Genomic DNA, 17,672 nt, shown 5'->3' with positions numbered 1-17,672 from the left:
CTTAATCTACTGGCATTTCAGTAATTGGAGTCACTGCCTGATTATTTAGAGTATGGTCTATTTTTAACATTGGGAAACCTACTGGAAATATCAGTAAACTAACTGGAAATCATAAAATTAGGAGTACTCTCTGTTTATTTTTACCTTTGGCCAAGCAAGTTCATTGATTTGGTATTATGTATTGGAACTGCGTGCAGGCAGATCTTCTCCTTTGACATGGAACAGCAGCAAGACAGAGTCCAGGTCCTTGCTATTAACCATGTCACAGGGGAAACTTGCTGGTACAGCCAAAGACGTTGAGGATCTGTGTGATTGGAAAGACAAACTTTTCCAGCTCATGGCAAAAGTACAGCATCTTTGTGGACTCTTCAGAAGTTTTACAGTTCTGAGTTCATACCGTTGCTTTACATTGATCAGGCAGTTGGTCCCCTCCAACCTAAATGGTCCCATGATGCTATAATGATGCACTAAGCCAGGACAACAACATAATAACCTGCAAAGAAGTGAAAGAGAAGAGCAGCTCCTCTTCAGGGAGGCTTATGACCTCCATTAATGTATATTGTTGCTAGGTAAAATGCTGCAGTATTTCTGGTATGCCAGATGTGATACGGCACTACATTGCAGGATAAAGAAAGAGCATTTTTACAGACCATGTAGATTGTCCTCTTGGTGAGTGTCAACAGCTTCCTGAAAATATTGGAAGTGTGTTGTTTCTCAGAGAAACCGTGCAAAACTTGTTAATAAAGTGAAATTCTGGGCAACTGGAGTTCAGATGCTGCACAACAGTTCCCCTAAGAACTTTAACTGGTGCTTGTCTGTGTTTTCAGTTACCTATTACATACCAGCAGAGGTTAGCATAAGATGTATTTTTAGAGGATAGAAACTGGGATACCTGTGACAAACTCAAAAATTAATTTGCAACAGAGTTGTGACATACCTCTACCAAGGCAGTTATGGTACAGAGGCTTGTTTAGCTGAAACCAGTGTCAACTGCTCGCTAGAAATCACTGCTGTGCTTCTTGTGGGCATCTTTATTCTCAGAACTGGTGTGCAGTGCTGAAAGCACAGCCTCTTCAGACAGGTTTCTTTTCTATGGAGGAAATAGTCTTTTGCTTTCTTACACAAACACCTCCAGCAACTTGAGTCACAGCCCTTGGGGGAGAGCTTAAAAGGCTCACCCACGGTATAAGGATGTTTCCTCCAGAGAGGGAAATCTTTTTACCATCTTAGTTATAATATCTGGAATATGCAGAGCTTGGGTGCATGCCTAATGGTAAGTACAGGGTTCAGGCACTTACCTGAGTGGCTGTTCTTTTAAAAATCAGTGGTAAAACTGAAGACCGCTTACAGGGAGTGCTAATAGTTCAGTAAACTACTGACTGAAGGGTTTCTGTAACTGAATAAGCTTAGGTGGGGAAAAAAAGTTACCCCTCTTGCTTCTCTTTATTTTTTTTAACGTTATATCTACAAATAAAGTTTTGGGGTTTGGATTGGTCTTTTTAAGGTAAGCTTAAAAATATATTAAGCAAAAGACATAATAAAAATAATTTTCTTCATGACTTTCTCTTATTTTTGTGCTTGCCTGTCCAAGTTTTGGTTGCTTCCTAGAAATAACATCATTGAAGATACTCCTTAAGTTCTAAGTGTAAAGAAGGAATTGAGTTACAATTTTCCCCAGTGTTTAGGAACTATTGTTGAAACTGGTCAGAAATGTGAGTAACCAAGATCAGCTGGCAGCAAGTCTAGACATTGCAGTCCAGAGGAAAAGGTTCCACAAAGCTTTCTATGAACTCAGAGGACGAGTGCCTTATTTTGAATATTGAGATATATTGGTTTTGCTTGATTTTAAGCAATTAACAGGCAAGTGCAAAATCTTATGTTAGTTTTGCTTTTGATCCAACATCTTTACTGAGTAGGGTGCTTTTATCTATATGCAGAGATACAGATAAATACTGAATTTGACAAAATCTCAACATTTAAAAAATGTAAAGCGTAACAGAAAATGGTTTCAGCTAAAATGTGATTTGAAGTGTCTTGATCTGCAGCATCGCAATTTTCACTGCCTGCATTATCTGTCTAGCGGTTTGTCACTTGGTTATTGCACCCAGAAATCTCAATGAAAACCCCTTTAACTGTAGTATTTACAAATAAGTGCAGGTTAAACTCAACCACTAGCATTCATTTAAAGACACAGATTAACAGAATAGTTGGGGTTGGAAAGGGATCTCTGGAGATCATCTGGTCCAACCCCCACCCTGCTTAAGCACAGGGGTGCCTAGAGCAGGCTGCCTGGGACCATGTTCTGAAGTTTTTTTAATATCTCCAAGGATGGGGACTCCCCCATGTCTCTGGGAAACCTGGGCCAGTGCTTGGTCATCCACACAATAAAGTGGTGTTCCCTGCTGCTTAGAGGGGAGCCTCCTTTGTTCCTGTTTGTACCCCTTCCCTCTGGTTCTGTCACTGAGCACCACTGAAAACAGCCTGGCTCTGTTGTCTTCACACCCTTCTTTCAGATATTTATATGCATCCGTGAGATCTCCCCAGCCCTTCTCCAGGCTGAATAGTCTCAACTATCCCAGCCTTTCCTCATTTGTGAGATGCTCCAATCCTGCCATCATCTTACTGGCTCTTTACTGAACTCTCTCTAGTAGCTCTATGTTTCTACAGGACACTAGAGGCACTAGACATAACTTGCAACGACTTATGAGATATAACTTGATGCAAAAGTATTTGATAATACATTTTTAAACATCAATTTTAATTTGATTTCAGTGGAAACAAGACTTATGTGAATGACCAGCTCTTCCTCTAGATGGCTATAGGCACCTAGCAATTCCTGCATGTAATTTCGCCTGATGTGCCTTGTCTCATGCTTTATCAACACTGAATTATAACAGCTGTGGTGCCTGCTGATCTTTAAAAAATGACCCCTGAAATTTCCATGAATCTCTAATTTTCGTTGCTCTAAATAATTTTGTGTCATCTGGACATTTTGCCTCTTCACTGTTAATCTCTCTCTTCTGCAAATGAGTCCTCCTTTATGGACTTTAGGATTCCTTTCTGCTGCTTCATTAAATTGCAAGGGACTTTCTCTTTGCTTGGCGGGTTTCTTAACTGTAGTGCTATTTTGCCTCTTACTGGATGGTCACTTCAACATCATTCTGAGATGTAAGAGAGTGCCCTCGTTTTCCTCTTACAAGGTTGGGAGAAGGAAGTTGTCACTTACTGGAAGCACCGATTCAGTGCATCACTTCCAGGTTTAATTTTGAATTAAGACACTATGGGGCTTGAAGACATGTTTGAAGTTATGTAGATGGTTAGTACTTTGAGCATGAATGAATACAGATCAATGCAGTGATGAAAACAGGCAGCTTTCATGATTCAGTGGTTCTCTGAAATAATTTTCTTTAAAAGTGGAACAAAACTTACCAAAACTAATTACTTCAGTCACAGTGGCTTAAAATTCCAAAACGACAACAACTTGCTCAACCTTCCAGTTACCTTGATGTGTCAGAAAGTTAGAGCTTTTGTTACAATTTAAGCAGCAAGTTTCCATCTCTCAGTTTTTCACCCTGTATCTATTCGGTAACATGTTACTCTCTCAGGCTAGAAGTCGTAAAAGCTACCAGTTCACAGCTCTTTGTAGAAGTTACTTGATTTGTACAATCTCTTAAGACTGATGAAAGTAAGATATTTTATTTTTTTCATTGTAATATATGCTGTACTAAGATGCATACATGTGTATGTATATAATATACAAAGATATATGTACATATATATATGCTTTTGTAATACATGAGGAGCAACTGCTTATCCAAGCAAGCCACCCAAGTCAGCAGTGTGTAGTAAGCTGCAGCATGCCTCTGATGTGTGTGTCACTGCAATAACTTTCAAGGTACAGTTTTGCCTTGCAGATTATCAGTCTGTCTGAGCATTCTCCTTTGGGACATGAAAATATTTCCATTTCATTTCCATTTCATTTTATATAGGATGTTTGGTAGAAGGTTATTCAAATGGGGCTGTTTAAACTCAGTGCTTTGCCTTGATGTGGGAACTGCTGAAATGAAAGTTAAGGGAGCTGGTGTCAGGTGAACAGAAGGGGTCTAGAGCAGTGGCTGAATTAAATTTTAGTCAATTTCTTACTTGTCAAGAGAGTGAGAAGTTAGAGAATCAAAATACTGAGCTAGTGGTACTGGAATCAATTCTTAGAGGAGAAAACGCTTTGCAGCAGTTTTGTTTCATGCATCATACTATTGCCCATTTGCAATCTCAGTGCAATGCTGCAGCAAATACAGCTCTGATGTGTTAAAAGTAATATTGGAAAGGGTACGTATGTTTCCATCTGCCTTTCCATGAAGGAAAGGAGCCAGAACCATGGGTCCCAGTGAGAGCAGTTCTTGAACAGTCTCACTAGCTTCAGCTGGATGGATCAAAAAGTGACCTGAATGCTCCCAAGTGCAAATCTCAGTGAGGTCACTCACAGACTGACAATTCAGCAATATCCTCTATGTTGTACCATTGCCATAGCGTCTAGAAAGCCAAGACTTAACGGCTGCATCTAACTTCCACTGGAGTGTAAGGACAGGAGCTTGTCCTGTGCAGACAAGTCCACCTTTAGTTGTAGGTGATTACAGGACAGTAGGATGAATGTATTTGCATCTTTTTTTTTTTCTTTCCATTTTTCTTTTTCTAGCTAGAAGAACAAACACATTTGCTCATGCCTTCACATGCAAAATACGCTAAACTTTGTGTAAAGTGTCTAATTTACTGTCATGCAGTTCTGAAAATGCCATAAACAGTAGCTTAATAAATACAGAAATAGGACCAGCTTGCCATATAACATGGAAATAGATGCCCATAAGAATGCAAGATCAGCCCAAAATTACATAGCCTAAGTACAAGTCAGGAAGTCTTTTTTTTTTTTTTTTTTAAGATTCTGTCACCTGGATAATTATTTTAATAGCCACACTGTCTTCCACATTTAATTCTGAGAACGATATTTGGAGGCTGAGAGATAAACCAGCTTATAATTAGTAAAAGTGGCTAAAAAGGGAAAAGAGGTCTTACTATACCTTTGTGCTTGAGTCAGACGTAAGTTCTCAATTACTGGCTTTAAAAGCCCTGGACAGATATGTACCAGTAATTCCACACATAGTAACAATTATTTTAACACTTGCCATTCTGTTTATGTCTTCTGTCTTCCTTGACTGCCCCTTCCCTAATGAAATGGATTTTCAAAGTGTTTTTCCATCAGCAACTGTCTGGCAGCTGTTGATCTTTGTGCACCAGGCACGCCTATGGCAATTCTCAAAAAGATGAGAAATACCTGCTTCCCAAATGCAAACATGTCTGACTCTCATAGCTCCTCTGCTCAGGTCTTGTCTTTTTACCCACCCTTGACCTCAGCAAGATCTGGTATTTAACTAGTACCTACAATTTTGGTATTTTTCATTTTTCTTTACTGTAAGGGGAAAATATAAAACCCTGTATCAGAGGAATATTGCCCATGTCCTCCTGAAGTCTTTTACTTGTGGTTTCAGCACATTTAACATTCCTAGAATAATTTAAATTCAGCCTTATTTAAAATATGAAATATTTTCTTTCCTTTTTCAGATGTATTTTGCAAATATATGTTTATATATGTATATATGGACACATACACATAAATGCTTTTCCATAACACACACCATCTCTTAGTATATGTTGCTTCACAGACTCTCCTGTTCTCTCCTAAAAGAAGAAATCCTCACCCCACCTCTTTCTTTCATCTTGCCCCTTGACCTTTCCTCTCCCAAGTCTTTCTTAAATCCTTTCGGTGTGTCTTTTATAAAAAACTGAAATTATCTTCACAAAGATCTCTGTTTACCTCCGATTTCCAGGACCCTTCTCCTACTTTGGCAGGTGGTGATTATATACTCACCCTTGTGTGTCTGTGCATCTTGCAGGTTTTCTGCAACTCATGAAAAGAACTGCAGCATTATTTGCAGAATCAGGACTGCTTTTATGAGAGAGTGTATAGTGTGTTTAAATGTGCAGTATAGCCAACTACTGCCAAATGTGCAATATAGTAAGATTTTTTTCATATATTCAAACTATTTGGAAAAAGGATACAATGTGGCCTTTTGACCACAAATGCAGATAAAATGCTTCAGAAATTTGAAAGAAAATTGACATTAAATGGACAGATTTGTTGATGAACTTTAGTGTTTAAAATTAACAGATCATGCTGTACATTTATTAGTTAGTCATATTGTCGTTAATTCTGCCTGTATCACAGCAAATATAATCAGGTACCAAATGAGAATACTCAAGCACTATATCTTCTGTATTTAATAACACATGGAAAGGTGAAAGGGGAAAAGAAGTTGGTGTGGGGGGAGCCCAGCTGCTATAACACATCCTATTCAAGTGACATATCACATCATCCCTGGCAGTGTTCAAGGCCAGGTTAGACGAGGCCTTGGGTAATACGGTTTAGAGCGAGGTGTCCCTGCCCATGGCAGGGGGGTTGGAACTTGATGATCTTAAGGTCCTTTCCAACCCTAACTATTCTATGATTCTACGTATTTCTCATGAACTTGTAAAGGTGTTGGAAGGGCTTGACCTGAATCGGGGCTAAACCCCTTGTCTTCATCCATCAGCTGCTTCAGGTTGGCCTGATGAAAGTCATCACCTCTGCCAGCCACCCGCCTTGCCCTAGGTCATACCCTGCTGGGGTTGCAGAAAGCTGGGTGATGACCCACCAGCAGTCATGCTTTGCTGTGGAGGGGCACTGCACCACGGGGTGCTGCCATGGGTGTCGGGGTACAGTCCCAGCTGGGGAAGGTGCTGTCCCTGGTTCTGAAGCACGGGGCTCAGCATAGCTGAGCCCCCCAAAAAGGTGCAGGAGCGCATGCAACTCCTGCCACCTGCAAACTGAGCACTTACATTCACGGGGTGCAATGCTGGTGTCCTCATGATTCACTGCAGTCTGGTGTACTGTACATGCTAGGACTGCTGTGAGAAATCTTCGCCTTTGCTTATACATTGTTTACTGGACAGTTTGTCCCTTGGAAATGGATGTGGCAATTCCTTTCATCATGCATGAAATTAAGAAAGAGGGATATCCAGAGAAGGAATAGGAGATATGCTGAAACATGTAAGGCACGTACTTCAGAGCTCTGTGTCCTCCAACAACCTGATGATATAAACAAAACTTGAACTGAAATAGCCTGTTCCTTAGCGGATGCAAACAAGTTTCACTGAAGTTGCTTTTTGTTTCTCACTCAGACTCTGATTAGTCAGGCTGTGAGTCACAGCTATTCACTCTAAGATAATAACCTTTCATCTACTATGAAACAATTTTGCACACCAAAGCATTTTCTGTAAGACATACTAATCACATACTTTATGTAGTATTTTTTTTAACAGTGGCTTGTTCAAATTTTGTGCTTGAATACACAGAAATTTTTCATACCTGGAGTATGGATCACACTGCAGTGAATAGAATTTCAGAGACATTTATTCAGCCTGGAAAGCATTTTTACAACTTGGCCCCTTATTGCAGTGTCTAGCTGACATGTGAGTGCTCTAAAAAAACCCACAAAAACAAAACAAGCAAACACCTGTTCCACTCTTCAGAGGCCAAACATATAGAAATTGATTCTTTGTATCATTTTTATTTAATGTCTTAATTCTCCTCAGAGGAACCATATGACAGGAGAGAAAAAGCACATTGAGTATTGTCATTTGTTTTGTATAAAATGGTTCCTTGGTCTTTGCTGTTTAGGTTAGAAAATATTCACAGATTGAGAAACCCTCCCCTACACACGTATTAATGACGTTTCCAAACCCTTTTTACTTTTTCTTTGCAATTAGGCATTGTAGATTTTGTTTGTGTCATATCTTATTCAGGATGTAAGACATGGCCAGCTTTGTGTCTGGATTTGTCACTTGAGTTACGCATGGACTATCCACATTAGGAAATCAAGCAGAAGGTTGCAAAAAGAGGAAAGATGCCATAGATTGGGACATAGATGCTTCTCCATTTATCACGTTTGCTTCTTCTAAGTTCGACACTAATGAGCCACTCAGAATTAATGAAAAAATAGTTTGTATTTAATTTACTGCAAAAGCACCAGTAAAGTCTTGCCTATGTAAACTGACATATAATGGCAAACATGTAAAAAGTCTTGTCGTAGGAATTGCCAGCTAAGCAACCAAAAAGAATGTTTTAACCATAATCTTTCTGGCTCCTTTCCCATCTGTCAGATTTTGTTGTCTCATTTACTCTCTATTTACATAGGTATTATGAAAATAAATAATATATGAAGCATTTAGCTATTCAAGGGATGAATGCTTTAGAAAAGTTAATAAGCAGATTCTTAGAAGGGCTTAAATAATGTACAGCAAATAAGGATCATACATCAAATGGCAGCAGGTAAAATATATATCAAGAACAAAAGAATGTGACAATCAGTTATATATTCTCAATAGAACAGGGTTGGCTTGGAATGAAACACTACGAACCTATTATAATGAAATTAAAGGCTAACAGAATTTGTAGACTCAAAGGAACCAAATTGATGGTCCACAAGTAACCCTAATTCTGGTATTTCTTGGTTCTGATATGCTCAACTTTGCACCTTGAAGAATTTCTTTTAGTATTTTTTGTGTGTGTATGTGACATATATTTTCATAACATGTTTTCATTTTCATAAACCCTCTCTTTCCATATGCTTGCACAAAGCAATTACCATGGAAAACACATAAAATGCTTCCTTATTAACAAAAGCTCCAAAACCTTGCAGACTAAGCAGACTGCCACAGTTAATAAGATTTCCACATGTCAGCTTAGTTGAATGAAGCCTTGTCTGTTTCATGAACACAGCTATCTTCTGCTCCTTTTCTCAGCCATGAAGTCTAAAATTGTGAGAACTTTCCCCGAGTTTTACATTTCTAGTACCTCTCAAACAAGCAAATACACAGTGCACCACAGCTACTTCCATGGACCCAGGACGGTTATCCATTTCACTCCATCTGCAGAAAATCCTTCAAGAGCTGAGGTCATATAGCTTTTATAACGGCAGTCTTCCTACTGCCATTGTAACAAAGAACCACAGCCATTAAACTCCAGTTAATTCCATGTACTATGCATCCAGAGCTCTAAAAAATAACAAGTCAAGGACAAAGAGTGCCTGCTGACACACTGGTAGATGTCATCTGGAACATGTGGTAGATGTTGTAGACAGGACTAGGCAATGAGTGATCAGAAAGTGAAAATTAGAACATTTCAATCCATGGTGATGAATTCCGAATAGCAGCACATAGCCTAGCAGTTCTGCATTTTGAGTGTTGCAAGGTTATCTTGATTTGAAACCCTCTTATGAAGAGGTTAGAGACTAGCTCTCTGGCCCTCTGTTGCACTGGTATCATGTTTCCACCTTTTCTGCCCTGGGGTAAAAGTAGTCATTATACTTCTGATGGCTAATTAGCAATATCTTGCAACGTTATATGATGGGATTACTTTTACTGTAATCACACTGCAGAAAATTTGAGACCTGAGTATGTGCTTTCATGGTGCTGAGCACTAGATAAACGTGAAAAGAGACAGAGAGCCCTGCCCTGAAGAGCTTATTGCCTAAAATAAGACTTTTCATTTGCCGTTTCTAAACCCAAGTTCATTCGTCAATACTGTCTCTAGCAGGAGACAGAAGGGATGAAACAGCAAAGCAGTATACAAAAATATACTCAAAATGCACAGATTTTCTAAAGTCATGGCTGGAAAATCTGGTCTCTAGGATAGTTTCCAAACTAGAAAGGAGATTGCTACTCCCAGTCTGACATGTATCTCCTCTGTCATGAAGTTTCTGTCCCTACAGATGCTATAAGGGTTATTGGATGTCATACTACATATGCCTTACTACGCCCATGGTTACATACTGATGGCCTTGCCTTTTGGAAAGGATGATGCTATGGTGGAAGGCAGAAGAAGTTCTGTATTTGGTACAAAGGACGTTTTACTTTGTCAACCTTTTGAATACGTCTGTTGTTCAGGGCAATCAGTGTACGTTTTGGAGAGCAACGTTTATTATGTAGGTTTACTGCTCACCTTGCAATTCAGGGACAGATCTGTAGCTCGCTGGGCGTTGTGCAAAATCATGTTTTGAAAGTGCCATCTAGTGGCTCCATAGGTTGGTTTGGTTTGGTTTTTTGGTTTGTCTTTTTTTTTGGGGGGGGGGGGGGGGTGTGTGGTTTTTTTTTGTGCCAGAAAGTGAAGTTAATCTCCCCGAAATTCAGGATCAGACCAAAGGCCATGCAGGCTTCTGAGTCAAGGCAGTCAGCAGGGACACCTTAGTAGCTATTTGCAGCCTGCAATAGTAGTGCAAATGCTGTAATCTGGCTGGCTAGAAGACATTGCTGGAACAGGGAAACATGCACAAGTGGCCCCAGGAATGGGGATGTGATCATGGCTGCTGCACTTGGATGTGAAAATGGAAGTGTGGGCAGAGGTATACAGAATAAAGGCACATAGAAATAACCAAGTCCTAGTTTTCTGTTGGTAGGCCCTTTGTTCTTTTCAGGAAGACAACAGCCCTTAAGTTAAAATGATTTGCACTATAGATGTTTTTCTGAATATCTGTTATTAAATACTTTAAAACACGACTGCAGACCATTAAGGATCTTCAGAGGCAGGTGAAGATCACTGGTGAGCTTTATTTTCTTCAAAATATAGGGACAAAACAACTAGTTCAAGGCTAGGTTGAACGAGGCCTTGGGTGATATGGTTTAGAGCGAGGTGTCCCTGCCCATGGCAGGGGGGTTGGAACTTGATGATTTTAAGGTCCTTTCCAACCCTAACTATTCTATGATATTCTATGATAGTCCAAACTGGATGGGGCAGATTTTTAGCAAACCAGTGGCAGTTTCATTTGAACGCAGCACATGGCTTTGTGACTAGAACACTGGAGAAAGGAAACCAAACTTTGTTTTCAGTCATATTTTATTGCAGCAAACCCAAAAGTTTTGTAGCTTTGTGTAATAGCTCCAAACTGATGTAATTGTTTCCCAGGAGTTGCTGAATTCTATATGGGCTCCTAGTAGCTTTATTACTGTATAGTTTGGAGTTCTTAGTTTGGCATTAGTTCCTCATAGAAATCATCACTTTGATTACTGATCCTTTTCTGCAACTGACAAAGGCATTGTAAGCCAATATAAATCACTGTATTATTTCATCTTTTTACAGTTTCAGAAGCCACAAATCATTCTCAGAAGTTACAATTTTAATTCACTTGCCACTAATTTAAGCCTCAACTTTTATTCTGGATCGTCTCTTGTGGCTGGAATAAATGGACCATTCACTCCTGGTTCCATTTATGCATATCCATCAGAATGAGTGAAGCTCTGCAGAAAGATACAAACCCTTGTCGAAGCAGTTAGATAAGCAGTAATGTTATACTCATTTATAACTTAAAAGCAATGTATAACTCTTGAAACAGGTTCTGTACTACATTATATTTTATTCAATAGCAAGTGGGTTTTTCTGCAGTTCTACTTTCTTGTGGCACTGGTAGCTGAACATGTGATGAAATATATGATTCACAGAATTACCTTGTTTAGCTCCATTTATGCACTTCAATCTTGCCACTTCCATGTGGTTCATCCAAATGTTTAGTTAAACATATGTTGATTCATTTTTAATTTTTTTTTCCTGGATATACATCCTTTTCTGAATTGGGGTCAGAGTACTGACGGTTGCACTATACATAAAAATAGATATTCATGTTGCTGCTATATCTGTTTTTAATAATTTAGGAGACACTCTGGCACCATGGTGTTGAGGCCTAGGCATACTTCTTCATCTTCTAAGACCCAAATAAGTGATATAACATATGATAAAAATCCAAAAAGAAAAGAACCCACAAAGAACCATCGGCACAGGAACCTTAAGGTCCCATGGAAATAGTTCTGTTAATTTAATTCAAGATTGCACATTCCTGATTTTTACAGCTGAAATTAGTTACATCTGGAACATTAAGAGGGAACATCATTTTTTTTTGTTTTGATAGATATTTTGGTATTAAACCAAAACAAGTGATGTCCCTTAAAATGAGGAATATGTGAATGATAAGGAGCTGTAAGGCTAGTGAGGAAGGCCATTTTTTCCCTAATTCTACTGATGAATCAAGTCATGCCAAAATTTGGATGTATTCCTGTCTCTCTGACACAGATATTTTGGATATTCATTCTCTATTCAAAAGCATTATCAAATGAAAGAAGCTCTTCCCATAAAACATTTTCAAAAAGCAAAGTTTTTTCCAGAAAGCTTTCAAAAAAGAAGTCTTTACCTCACCACAGAACATTTGCAAAAGCAAACTGTAGATGCTTCCTCAAGTTCTAGTCTTATGACCTTTAATTTAAAATGTGTTTTGTTTTAAAACATGGCCTATAAACATGCCTGGGGGGAGATCAACACAGTCATTTAAGGAACAGAAACTTGAGACATGTGGTTGAAATATGGTGGGAGGAAAAATAGAAGGCATCACATTAATGACACAGAAATTTCAAATGCAATTTTCTAATTATTTCCTTTTTGAATGGGATTCTAGAGAGCCAGGGGACAATGGCAACAAGGTGCATGCCCAACAAGCTAATTGGCCTTTAAGTCTGTCATTTACTGTTTAAGCTTTAAGTTTGTAAAACAAACCCTTCCAAGGCAGAGCACTCAATAAGGGTCAAACTCTTTATCTGGTGTTCTGACCTTCAGGATGACCAATGGAATAGTGCCTTTCCTGTGTGTGTCTACTGCAGATAAGAGATCAAGTAGTGAACTGATTATGTTGATGTATTTCACAAAGAAGGGAAAAAAAGCATAACCAGTACAAAGTCTTACATTGAGATATTGCAGTCTGAGTCCCTTTTAATTGTTGCACTAATTGTTAGCCTCAGGAGAGGGAGGACTCAAGGAATGATAAAGCGGGACACCAGAGTTGAATCTCTCATTGCTGAAGAACTCATTGTGTTTAGGGTTCTGCCACAGCCAGTCTGAAAGACAAGCTTTGCTGTTGGGAGCCTACTGTTTACTACCAGCATACCCCACACTGAGAAATAAGAGAAGGAAATCAGTGTACTACAGAATAGTTTCATCTTTAGGTTTTGCATGTTTCATAGTGGCATAGCTTCAGTAGAGCAAGAGAAGTTCCAGATCAAGCTGATATTTAAAGCCTGCTATCTGAAATGAGGCTCAGGCATTGCCCCTTCCTTTTCTATAGCCAAGGTGTGGTTTTGCCTTCTGTCTGGTCATCCACACACAGCCTTGACTGGAGCTAGCAGGGCTTCTCACTTAGCCATGATGTGGTGTAGGCACATGTTGCTTCAGGAGGTAGACAATGCCTTGGTGGACTACCCCATAACAGAGCGACAGTCAAAGCCTGCCAGCAGATGTAACATATCTTTGGGCACTGCCTACCTGTTCTGCCTCCACAGTGTGGGAGAGGGACACCCGGGCAAAATTCATATCCTTTCCCAACTCATTTGCTCCCAAAGGGAAGGTGCCTGAGGAGCAGACCCCAGTTTCCTCCACACTGAAGCTCTTTTGTTTTCTAGCCATAGTAAGGGGGAGCAAGGAAAAAACACTTGCTCCAGGTCCCTGTGTAGCCATATTAGCCAGTCACAGTCCTGCTCTGAGGAGCCTTAGCTGATGGACTTTTCCCCCTGAGGATGCAGAATAAGAAGTTACCTCTAACATCGGCAGATATGGGGATGGTACCTGGAAGCAATATTTCAAATCTAGTCCAGACTTGCTGCAGAGTGCTTATGGATTGCAGACTTTATAAGGAAGAGCATTCACTGAAAAAGCAAACAGGAAACCACATTTTAAAAATTATAGCTGAACATATGGAAGTTTTCACATGCATGATGTGAATTGTGGAGTGTGTGTGTTGCTAACAGGCAGTGCTATCGCTGATTCTGTATTACAACAGGCCTGTATCATAACAGACTCCAAAGCACTATTCTAGTCTAAACTGTAGTGAAGAGCCCAAGTCAGAGCTGGGTTACAAGAGCTGAGGAGCTGCTCTGTAATGACGTACAGATATGTGTTTTGACCTACACTGTTCATTTTTTGGATGTGTCTCTTTTATGAAGTAAGAGGCAACGCAGAAAAAGCAAGCAGGAAAATTCACAAATAGCTGGAAGGTGGCCATCTACCAGCAAGTGCCTGAGATTTCATAAAGGAAAATGCTCAGAATATGAACTTTGAAAACTTTTTCTCCTTCACCAATTAAAAGCAAAGTTGGCTTTGCCTACACAAGCTGAGACTAGCATCATTCAAAAGTAAAGTGGGTGCTTTTGGACTAGAAAGGACTTTCATCAGGGTCTCTAAAGGAGAGGTATTTGGAAAAATCAAGCTAGGAGTATCTGTAGAAGGCATAAAAGTTTCCCTTGCAGAGATATGCTATTATGTGATGTCTGCAGTTGTGGATACACTCATGCTGGGATGGGATGTCTGAGTCGTAGGTTATCCACCTAAGTTATTACGCAGAGGCGATAAAAGCGCTAGACCTGGAGCAGCAGCGGGATCCTGTGCACGCTGCTCAGTCTCCTGATTGCCAAAGGGCTTGTTCAGCTGGGACACTGTCAGTGCGAGGGCACATGGAGAACAGCAGCGCGGGTTTAGCAAGAGGTGCCCAGGGATGTTTCGTAGGGCTGCGCACTAACTTTTGCCAAAGCCAGTGTCCCTGTATTAGTGGCTAGGGCAGCTGTGATGGCCGTGAGGGAATGCACAAGGCTGCCTGCTAGGTTTAACAGGAGTTTACAGAACCTCCCACCCAAACCAACTGTCTAGACTGCTGCTGGGGATCGTTGCCAGTGCTGTGCATGTGTCTGAGCCTCTGTGCTGCTCAGGCAGTTACTGAGATGCTGTTACCAAAAGGTGCCTCTCCATGCTCTTCCGTATTTCATAAGCTGTGCAAACGGATCATCAGTTAAGTGACCAACCATGCTGTTTAACCCAGGAGGTAACGACATTAGATCTTCTTCTCCACCTTGCCCATGCTGCGGCACAACCCGATGACTCTGTGTGTGTGTAAATATGTATTTTATGCACGTTTTTATAATCTTGGCTGCTCATTTGAACACAGCGGCCAGTCAAGCGCTCCAGCAAGAACCCAGCCCCAGCCCGAAGGCCCTCGGCCACGCAGAGGCGTGGAGGGGCGTGCCTAGCTCTGGCTGAGGCCCACCACGGGCCCGCTCCTGCCCGGCCGCGGCAGGGCGCCCCTCGGCGGCGCGGCGGAGCGTAGCAGCAGGCCCCCCCGCTCCTGGCAGTGGCAGCCGCCGTAGCGGAGGGTAGCCGGAAGAGGGCGCTGCTGCTGCGGCGGCCTGCACCTACTCCCCACGTACGAACCGGCGTGCTTGTGTCCGAGCGCGTTTGTATGTCTTTTTTTTTCACGTTAAGATCGCGGGGTTTGTTCTGCTTTTGTTCCTATTAAGGACAAGAGGGGAAATTCCACCTTCTGTGCCCAGGGCTGGGAGTGGGGGTGAGGCTGGCCTCGAAAGGGAAAGACCTTGTGGTACCTCTCAGCTGGCAGCTGTCTCCAGAGCAATAGAATGAATAGGTCAGTTCTGGTTTTTTACTTTTTAATGATTTTTTTAGCCAAAATGGCAAGGCCATTTGCTACCAAGTGCCTCATTATTCAGTAATTATTGTGATTGCTGCCATCCCCTTGCCTCTGGACCCCATTATGATTATGATGGCCGATGTCCTGTGTGGAAGCTTTTGGGGGAATAGAGATGGCGCAAAGGTTTTGTGCTGGCGCACTAGACACTGGGTTTTACACCGCACACCCTCTTCTCCCCCCTCAGTTTTCCAGATTGCTGTTAATAATGTATAAGAATAAAGGATACCCTTTGTACAGTTTGGGGTTGCTGTAAGCTGTCACAAGTGTTTTATAGAGGCTGATTTTAATTTTGCCACCCAAGAGAGTAATAGTCCCAAGGAAATAAAGCATCTTTCTGCTATTGTTATATATTCGAAGGAAAAATCCTGGCACATAATTGGCTAAAAAATAGTAGTGTGATGAGTCAATAAATTTCTATTGTGTAGCTTTCTCTGGGTGAACAATACTATGTTCTGGGGTAGTGTTAAACAATTAGTTCACATATCATACGAATAAGCACATCCTAGACGGATACATCTGGGGGTAGTAGAAATTGTTCATCTCTGGCCAATCAGACAGCAGTTTTTATTTATTTCAGTTTAACAGAATACCTCTCTGGGCTCTGGGAGACCTTGCGAGCAATTGAAAATACAATAACTGTGGAAGGAAAGCCAGCAGTTTTTCCTCGCTCTCAATCCAGAATAATAATATATGACAAAATATCCTGTTCCCACAAGCATCAGCCTTTCTACCCCCAAGTGTATAAACAGATAGCTGTGCAGGATCGATGGACCTCTTTGCAGAGTATGTCCTGCCATGTGTCTCCCTGCCCTCTTTCTCTAGTGGAAGAGTTTTTGGTGTTAACGTTTCTTCCAGTATGAAGCAGAAAGAGAGATGAGTCTGTCCATAGGTCCATCAGAAATGAGTAATAACGTCAGAACCTCAGTTTGTGTAGATGCAGCTGCCTGTGTTGAGGAAAGTAGGTTGAAACAGGCTGAAAATCAGCCATATTGTTTCTTTTGAATTTTAACCATTGGTATAGTGCTATTTAGTGGCAAAATGTTGGATTTTCAACTGTATGTGGTGAAAAAAATTACAAGAAATGTACCTTCTTCTTCAGATGGTATTCACCATTTTGCCTGATTTGTTTGGAGTAGTTCTGTTTAAATTCCTGAAATTATTTGTATTGTTTTGTGTTACAATAGTGAGTAGAAATCTGAACCATTTTGCTAGATGCTGTTCAAATGCACACTAAAGGACAATCCCTTCCCAGAAGGTTTGCAAGCTAGTTCCTTACCCTGAGAATAGAATTTAATTCCTGGATTTAATTTCTTGGTACATTTGAGTTCCTGTATCTCAAGAAAACTCAATTTTTCTCTGTTCTCATTTAATCCAAATTACTGCCTAATTAGAAGTTAATGTTTTTGAAGGGGGACTACCAAGAGAGTTTTCATGCAACTTGAAGCATTCAGGATTCTGTGAGCTAAGTTTCTACAGATGGTGTGTGCCTACAGACACAACTAGATCTCTCTAAGACATTAAGGAAAAGTTTATTATGTTTCATTTTGTACAGGGGGATTAGTGGTCCCCAGCTGTGCCTAAGACCATCCATTCTTCACAGCTGGTCATTCTTATTAATCCCCAGGAAATGGCCTAGGTTCTAATTTCTTGTTTCTTGAATACAAACTGAGCAAAATACATTCAAACATGATAGTGTAAAAATTGAAATCATACTTTGTGATGGATCCCAGTTGTGAAGAAGTAACTTCTGTGGCAAGAGCTTCACCTCTGTTGTTTGTTTTGAAGGGTCATGGTAGATAAAATGGGAGAACATAAGCATCCCAGATACCCTTCTTAATGAACCCAAATATATTTTTAGTCCGACTGTTGTTTTTTTGTCTTTGAGAAAAGAGGTGTCAGCATGGAAAAACAGTGAGCTGTTATGGCAGTTGGAATTAACAGTCCAGAAGCCTGTTGATGTTAAAAATTCCATAAGCCAGGAAAATGCTGCTTTACTTTACTGATGTTCAATATGTT

At 40.5% G+C, this 17,672-nt stretch overlaps 1 long non-coding RNA gene across 1 annotated transcript; it reads right to left on the bottom strand.

The window, feature by feature from the left end:
* Nucleotides 1–10,873: 10,873 nt before the first annotated feature.
* Nucleotides 10,874–15,167, bottom strand: LOC133208401 (uncharacterized). Its single transcript, XR_009724362.1, has 3 exons — nt 15,024–15,167; nt 13,718–13,827; nt 10,874–11,382 (listed from the first exon to the last, which is right to left on the bottom strand). It is a non-coding gene; the product is annotated as an uncharacterized LOC133208401 (long non-coding RNA).
* Nucleotides 15,168–17,672: the final 2,505 nt, after the last annotated feature.

Source organism: Neopsephotus bourkii, unplaced genomic scaffold, assembly GCF_033783945.1.
Source record: "Neopsephotus bourkii isolate Nb327-2 ecotype Australia unplaced genomic scaffold, CSIRO-AGI_Nbou_v1 NB_272, whole genome shotgun sequence".
Classification (NCBI taxonomy): domain Eukaryota; kingdom Metazoa; phylum Chordata; class Aves; order Psittaciformes; family Psittacidae; genus Neopsephotus; species Neopsephotus bourkii.
This window is presented reverse-complemented; position numbering and strand designations above follow the sequence as displayed.